The 7,918-nt window shown below is 34.0% G+C and overlaps 1 protein-coding gene across 1 annotated transcript in view; it reads left to right on the plus strand.

The window, feature by feature from the left end:
- The window catches only part of LOC111058380 (monocarboxylate transporter 12), a 119,594-nt gene that overhangs the window by 18,547 nt on the left and 93,129 nt on the right, over positions 1 to 7,918 (plus strand). The gene's annotated exons all lie outside the window — the stretch shown is intronic.

A 7,918-nucleotide genomic window follows, 5' to 3' on the forward strand; every position in this document is an offset into this window, starting at 1 on the left:
ATAGTAGATTTTCTAGATACTCTAGTGATAGAATATACTCTGTTCATTGATTAATGTTGATAGATTATAGATTGATAGCTGGAAAGGTTGTATTCTTTGCCTGTGGAACCGACAGTTAGAAACATTAGAATCGAATAAAAGAAGATGTTTTCCCAACTTTGATACCTATCTTTATTGAAATACTGTAGATGGAATGAAATTGTAGATAGATTGCTAGCTGGAAGGTTGTAATTTTTTGACAGTGAAACCCATACATAATTTTCATCAACATCAAAATAGAATTGGTTCCCCAATTGAGGTAACTTTATTGGAATAGATAGATAAGATTTTTTATAGAAATTACTGTAGAAAGTTTGATAGCTGGATGGTTGTAGTTTTTTGACATTAAAACCCATACATAATTTTCATCAGCATCAAAATAGAATTGATTTCCCAATTTGATGCAATTTATTGAAATAGATAGATAAGAATTTTTTATAGAAATTACTGTAGAAAGTTTGATAGCTGGATGGTTGTCGTTTTTTGACAGTGAAATTCATACCTACATAATTTTAATTTTTAGCAGCATCAAAATAGAACTGATTTCCCAATTTGGTGCTCTTTATTGGAATAGATAGATAAGAATTTTTTATAGAAATTACTGTAGACAGTTTGATAGCTGGATGATTGTAGTCTTTTGACAGTGAAACCCATATTTTTAGCAGCATCAAAATAGAATTGATTTCCCAATTTGATGCAATTTATTGGAATAGATAGATAAGAATTGTTTATAGAAATTACTGTAGAAAGTTTGGTAGCTGGAATGTTATAGGTTTAGACTTGACTTTTGGAAGTTGTAACTGAGTCATTTATTGTCTCACAGAAACTTTGATAGTGTAGAATGATTTATTGTTTATTGTTCATTGATTGAGGCAGATAATCCACAGATTCCTACCTACATAGATATTTTAAAGAATACTTATGCATAGATTATACTCAATAGGAAACAGAAGTTACAACATTAGGCCTACATTGAATCTTTTAAAATATTATTGGATCTCTCTTATCGAGCTTACTCCTTCAAATAAATATCTTAAAATCCATGTTGTACTGTAAGTACAACCTCAGTTGATTTTTTTTCAAAATTGAATCGTAACAGATGAAAAACTTACTTTTTAGCATAATATACAAGTCACGATAATTATTGACGTCCCCCTCTACCGTTACAAATTACCTGTATGATTAGCAGTGCATCACTAATTAGAGTTAACGGTATAAGGTCACATACCGCTCGTCATTATGAATCATAATATATTGAATGTGAGTTGAAGATTACATCTATAGACTTTCTAAATTTTCTTGAATGGCAATGAAAAGTCACTGATTATGTTACTGTATTTACTATATTCTAATTAGTTACTCACTGTATTTGATGGATTGTATAAGAGTTATTCTATTATCTTAAATTACATTCTATATTACTGTATTCTATAGCTGAATTTATCTAAACTATTCTAAACTAACAGGTAACCCGTGCTCAGCAAGGATCTGATTGAAAATTTGGAGAATGTTAAATATGCAAAATTTCAAGTTAACCAGTCCAGTAGTTCAGACGTAATGTTGAGTCATTCATGAATTGTCTATCCCATAGTGAATAAGCAAATTCTTCCTTTATTATAGTATAGATATCAAGACTGGACTCCTGCTAAATTTAATGAATGAATGATTCATCCAACAAATTCTTTTCAACTGCAAATAAATACTGCCATTATAAAGTGGAACTCACTATAATTACTCACGTGCACTACCTGATGAGTCCATTGATAGATAAATCTATAATGTAGAAAAGGAAAGAATTGAATTAATTATTATCCCAATCATTAATTTGATGTTGTGATTAAGTTATGTAATAAATGTAATGTAAATGTAATCATACACGTAGGGGATAGGAAATCCACGAATGACGACGCATCAACACGTCTCAACAACTCGACTGATTAACTTGTAATTTTGCAAATTGATTCTTAATTTACCGAGTATGGTTACAGGACTATTTTAAATTCTACGAGATTTCAGTACGTCAAGTTTTCAGTTTGTCAAGATTTTAATTATACCATTGCGGAGCACGGGTTACCTGCTAGTAAATAAATAATAAGATCGACTTATTTACAATATACAAATGAGAAGCAGATTGATAATAAATGGTATAGTGAGGTCCACGCTATAATGGCAGTGAAGAAAGATTGGAGTGATATTCACTTTACACAGTCAGCATACCTTATCAACAACACTAAAGTTTCCCACTCTAATATTTCTTTGATGAGTTTCAGCTAAACTATAGTGAGGTCCACGTTATAATGACAGTGGAGAAAGATAGGAGAACAACGTTGCCGATCCTATATCTTGTCAATGCTTTCTATAGACGATAGCTGATACAGATTTATTGATGTAATATTAACTAATTAACTGTTCATTCTCGTTTAAAGTAATCAATTATATTTTATTAAGCAAGAAACTATATTTTTCAATAATTTCATAATGAATTTTCATAATAAATTAAGATGAAATATTTTGTTAATTAATTATGAGTTCTACATTGTTAGAAGACGATCTGGCAACAGAGCAAATCTAGAAAGAGATAGCGCTATCCGCTTTGTTGAATAATAGACAAGGATAGCAATATAGCTATGGTGAATGTGATATTTTCGAGCTCAAAATTTAAGTGTTTTTATTCTTTATTTTGTGAATTTATAGTTTGTTTCATGTTTTTAAGAAATTTTTATATTAATCCATCTAAATTTAAAATTGTTTGTTTTATTCTAATTTATATTTCAGATTGTGATTTGGTGTAGAAATTTGAATGGACATAACCTATAATATTTGGAAAATTTAAAACTAAATTAGGAAATTGAAGAAGTTTTAGGCAATAACCTGTTTTTCTTTTCCGATTCTTGTTTTTTTTTGCTAACCTTATAAATAAATAAATAAATAATTAAATAAATAAATAAATAATTAATACCATTGCTAATCAAACACTGCCATTATAACGTGGACCTCACTTTAGTAAATAGATAAATAATATTTTGATCGACTTGTTTACAATATACAAATGAGAAGCAGATTGATGAAAAATGCTCGTTTATAAAGCCGTGATGTAATATTTGAAGTGGCCAATGACTACTGACCTCTCCCACTGTCAGTTCAGTTTGAATGGGGAGCAAAGGTATTATTTGTGAACATAATGCTGTCTATTTGAGGTGAATCTGAGTATGAGAGCAGCAAACATTTTAGAGTAAATTACTTGAGACGAGTTACGACGGCTACTGTGTCGTATGAGTGTTGGAAATTGGGAGGGCGTTGAACGGCCGTGCAACAGAGATAGCAAACGGTAGCGAGACGGGTGAGGTGTGGAGCGGGAGAGAGTGAGCGAGGGTGAGAGAGAGTTTGGGAGAAATAAAGAGAGAACGTTTGAGTAGGGGAGAGAGAGTTTGATGGAGTGAGATGGGAGAGGTGTCGAGAAAGAGAGATAGTGTGAGAGATATAAAGAGATAACAAGCAGGAGTGAGATGGGAGAGGTGTGGAGCGAGAGAGAGTGAATAAAGATAACCAGCAGGAGTGAGACGGGAACGCTCATGAGGGAGAGAGAATGGGTTAGAGTATGAATAAGGTAGAGAGTTTGAGTGAGTGAGAAGGGAGAGGTGTGAAGTGTGCAAGAGAAAGTGAGAGAGATGTAGTGAATGAGGGTGGGACGATGATGGCGAGAAAGATAACGTTGGTACGACAGAGATAACATGCAGGAGTGAGATGCAGAGAGAGAGTGACGGGAGAGTTGTGGAACGTTCAAGAGAGAGAAAGAGTGAGTGTGTTAGAGTGTGAGTAAGGGAGAGAGAGTTAGGAAGAAAGAGTGATAGATAGAGAGTGAGAAAGTGAGTGTGTGAGAGAAAGGGAGTGATATTCACTTTACACAGTCAGCATACCTTATCAACAACACTAAAGTTTCCACTCTAATATTTCTTGATGAGTTTCAGCTAAACTATAGTGAGGTCCACGTTATAATGACAGTGGAGAAAGATAGGAGAACAACGTTGCCGATCCTATATCTTGTCAATGCTTTCTATAGACGATAGCTGATACAGATTTATTGATGTAATATTAACTAATTAACTGTTCATTCTCGTTTAAAGTAATCAATTATATTTTATTAAGCAAGAAACTATATTTTTCAATAATTTCATAATGAATTTTCATAATAAATTAAGATGAAATATTTTGTTAATTAATTATGAGTTCTACATTGTTAGAAGACGATCTGGCAACAGAGCAAATCTAGAAAGAGATAGCGCTATCCGCTTTGTTGAATAATAGACAAGGATAGCAATATAGCTATGGTGAATGTGATATTTTCGAGCTCAAAATTTAAGTGTTTTTATTCTTTATTTTGTGAATTTATAGTTTGTTTCATGTTTTTAAGAAATTTTTATTATTAATCCATCTAAATTTAAAATTGTTTGTTTTATTCTAATTTATATTTCAGATTGTGATTTGGTGTAGAAATTTGAATGGACATAACCTATAATATTTGGAAAATTTAAAACTAAATTAGGAAATTGAAGAAGTTTTAGGCAATAACCTGTTTTTCTTTTCCGATTCTTGTTTTTTTTTGCTAACCTTATAAATAAATAAATAAATAATTAAATAAATAAATAAATAATTAATACCATTGCTAATCAAACACTGCCATTATAACGTGGACCTCACTTTAGTAAATAGATAAATAATATTTTGATCGACTTGTTTACAATATACAAATGAGAAGCAGATTGATGAAAAATGCTCGTTTATAAAGCCGTGATGTAATATTTGAAGTGGCCACTGACTACTGACCTCTCCCACTGTCAGTTCAGTTTGAATGGGGAGCATAGGTATTATTTGTGAACATAATGCTGTCAATTTGAGGTGAATCTGAGTATGAGAGCAGCAAACATTTTAGAGTAAATTACTTGAGACGAGTTACTACGGCTACTGTGTCTGAGTGTTGGAAATTAGGAGGGCGTTGAACGGCGGTGCAACAGAGATAGCAAACGGTAGCGAGACGGGTGAGGTGTGATGCGAGAGAGAGAGAGTGAGTGAGAGAGAGTGAGTGAGAGAGAGTGAGTGAGAGAGAGTGAGTGAGTGAGTGAGTGAGAGAGAGTGAGTGAGTGAGTGAGTGAGTGAGAGAGAGTGAGTGAGAGAGAGTGAGTGAGTGAGTGAGAGAGAGAACACAAGAGATAACAAGCAGGAGTGAGATGGGAGAGGTGTGGAGCGAGAGAGAGTGAATAAAGATAACCAGCAGGAGTGAGACGGGAACGCTCATGAGGGAGAGAGAATGGGTTAGAGTATGAATAAGGTAGAGAGTTTGAGTGAGTGAGAAGGGAGAGGTGTGAAGTGTGCAAGAGAAAGTGAGAGAGATGTAGTGAATGAGGGTGGGACGATGATGGCGAGAAAGATAACGTTGGTACGACAGAGATAACATGCAGGAGTGAGATGCAGAGAGAGAGTGACGGGAGAGTTGTGGAACGTTCAAGAGAGAGAAAGAGTGAGTGTGTTAGAGTGTGAGTAAGGGAGAGAGAGTTAGGAAGAAAGAGTGATAGATAGAGAGTGAGAAAGTGAGTGTGTGAGAGAAAGGGAGTGAGTAATTGGATAGAGACTGAGTGAGACAACAGTAGTGTGGAGGAGAGACAAATGGAAACTATCTAATATTGTGCGAAAACAAAAGGTAGGAAGGAGAGAAATGTAGAGAGAGGAAGTGTGGGAGAGAGAGTGTGTGTGAGTGAGAGACAGAGAGAGAGTGAGAAAGAAAAGAGAGAGATACCGTATGAGAGCTTTATTTGGATCAGATTTATTTATTTTATTCTCTTTATTATATTTAATTTCTTTATTTTAATAATTTTAGAACGAGAGAGTTTGTTGTCAGGGAGAGAGAAGCTTTAGAAAGAGAGAGAGTGTATGAGGGTGTGAGTGTGTTGATACTTATACAGAGAGACAAAACAACACAAAGTGAAAGAGTAATAGAGAAATATGAAGATAAAAGACGGATAGCAGTCTAAGAGAGAGGATAAAGAGTTTGATTGGCAGAAAAAAATAGTGAGAGAATGATAAAGAAACAGGAAGAAGAGAGATAGAGGGAAATAAAATTCAGAGAAAATAAAGTGAGATAAATTTTGGAAAGACACAATAGATAGAAGTGAGAGAGACCCTGATTGACAGAGATGGAATGAGTGGGAGAATCGAAGAGTGATAAAAAACAGGAAGGAGAGAGACAGAGATATATAAATGAAATTTAAAGAGTGTATGAGGAGGAAAGAGAGATAAATTTTGGAAAGACACAATAGATAGAAGTGAGAGAGACCCTGATTGACAGAGAAGGAATGAGTGGGAGAGTGAAGGATTGATAAAGAAACAGGAAGAAAGGAAGAAGAGATAAATGTAGACAACGGGAGAGAGAGTGCGAGAGAGTGAGACTGACAAATAATGATAAGCTTCAAGGTTGGTTTGATTTGATCCGCTACACTGACTATGACGAACGACTGAGAAAGAGATTAAGAGAAAGTGAGAGAGGAATAGTTTGAAAAATAGAGATAGAGAGGGAAGAGTTAGTGATAGTGTTGTGAGTTATATAGTTTTAAGAGAAAGAGAAAGAGAAAGATAGCTGGGAGTTAGTTATGGTAATAAGTAAGGGAGAAAGTGAAAAAGAAAGAATGAAAGATGATATACAATTTAGACTATAGAACAATTGGTCTACTTGTGTTTACCTATATATACCCCTTCAAAAAAAAAAATAAATAAATATTATAATGCATGTAATCTGTATTACACAAATATGAGACTTCATAAATTTTAAACTCAACCCTTGTTGAAACACTTTATATCGTATCACTATAAAAGGGTCCAAAGCAATAATAGTGAAAGATAGGGAACCTCTCCTTGTCCCTAAGGGCTTGTTGAAGTCCAGCGAAGCAACAGGTCAGGGAAAATCCCACACTGGTCAGGGAAAATCCCTTTCCCTTGATACAGGAATCAGTCCATGAAATTGATCTTGAATTATTTTGAAACGAGACTTATTTGTCTATTAATCTACGTTTTATGATCGTGTTCTTCAAGCTATTTACTTCAGTTTTCATTGAAATTTAGAAACCATAAATCACCAGTCAGTATAGAAAATTAGAACGATTATACAGAGGTAACTGATCGATTTATGGACTTTATTAAGGCGAAGTTAGGACTTCAGGTCAATTTGACAACGTAGACTAGACAGGTCTCAACTTGTTTTATTCAGAGTATACAGATGATTCTTTGGCCCGGTTGCACAACAGCCGGTTAAATTTTAACCGTGATTAATTTCACAAGAACCAATCAGATAAGGCGTTTTTGAAAAGACGGCTTCTCTGATTGGTTCTCGTGGAATTAATCACGGTTAAAATTTAACCGGCTGTTGTGCAACCGGGCTAAATAATTATCTTTGTACTCTGAATAAAACAAGTTGAGACCTGTCTACGTTGTCAAATTGACCTGAAGTCCTAACTTCGCCTTAATAAAGTCCATAAATCGATCAGTTACCTCTGTATAATCGTTCTAATTTTCTATACTGACTGGTAATTTATGGTTTCTAAATTTTAATGAAAACTGAAGTAAATAGCTTGAAGAACACGATCATAGAACGTAGATTAATAGACAAATAAGTTTCGTTTCAAAACAATTCAAGATCAATTTTATTGACTGATTCCTGTATCAAGGGAAAGGGATTTTCCCTGACCAGTATGGGATTTTCCCTGACCTGTTGCTTCACTGGTTTCTATACTGACTGGTAATTTATGGTTTCTAGATTTCAATGAAAACTGAAGTAAATAACTTAAAGAACACGACCATAGAACGTGAATTAATAAACAAGTAAGTTTCGTTT

The sequence above is a fragment of the Nilaparvata lugens genome, chromosome 7 (genome assembly GCF_014356525.2).
Source record: "Nilaparvata lugens isolate BPH chromosome 7, ASM1435652v1, whole genome shotgun sequence".
In the NCBI taxonomy this organism is placed as follows: Eukaryota; Metazoa; Arthropoda; class Insecta; order Hemiptera; family Delphacidae; genus Nilaparvata; species Nilaparvata lugens.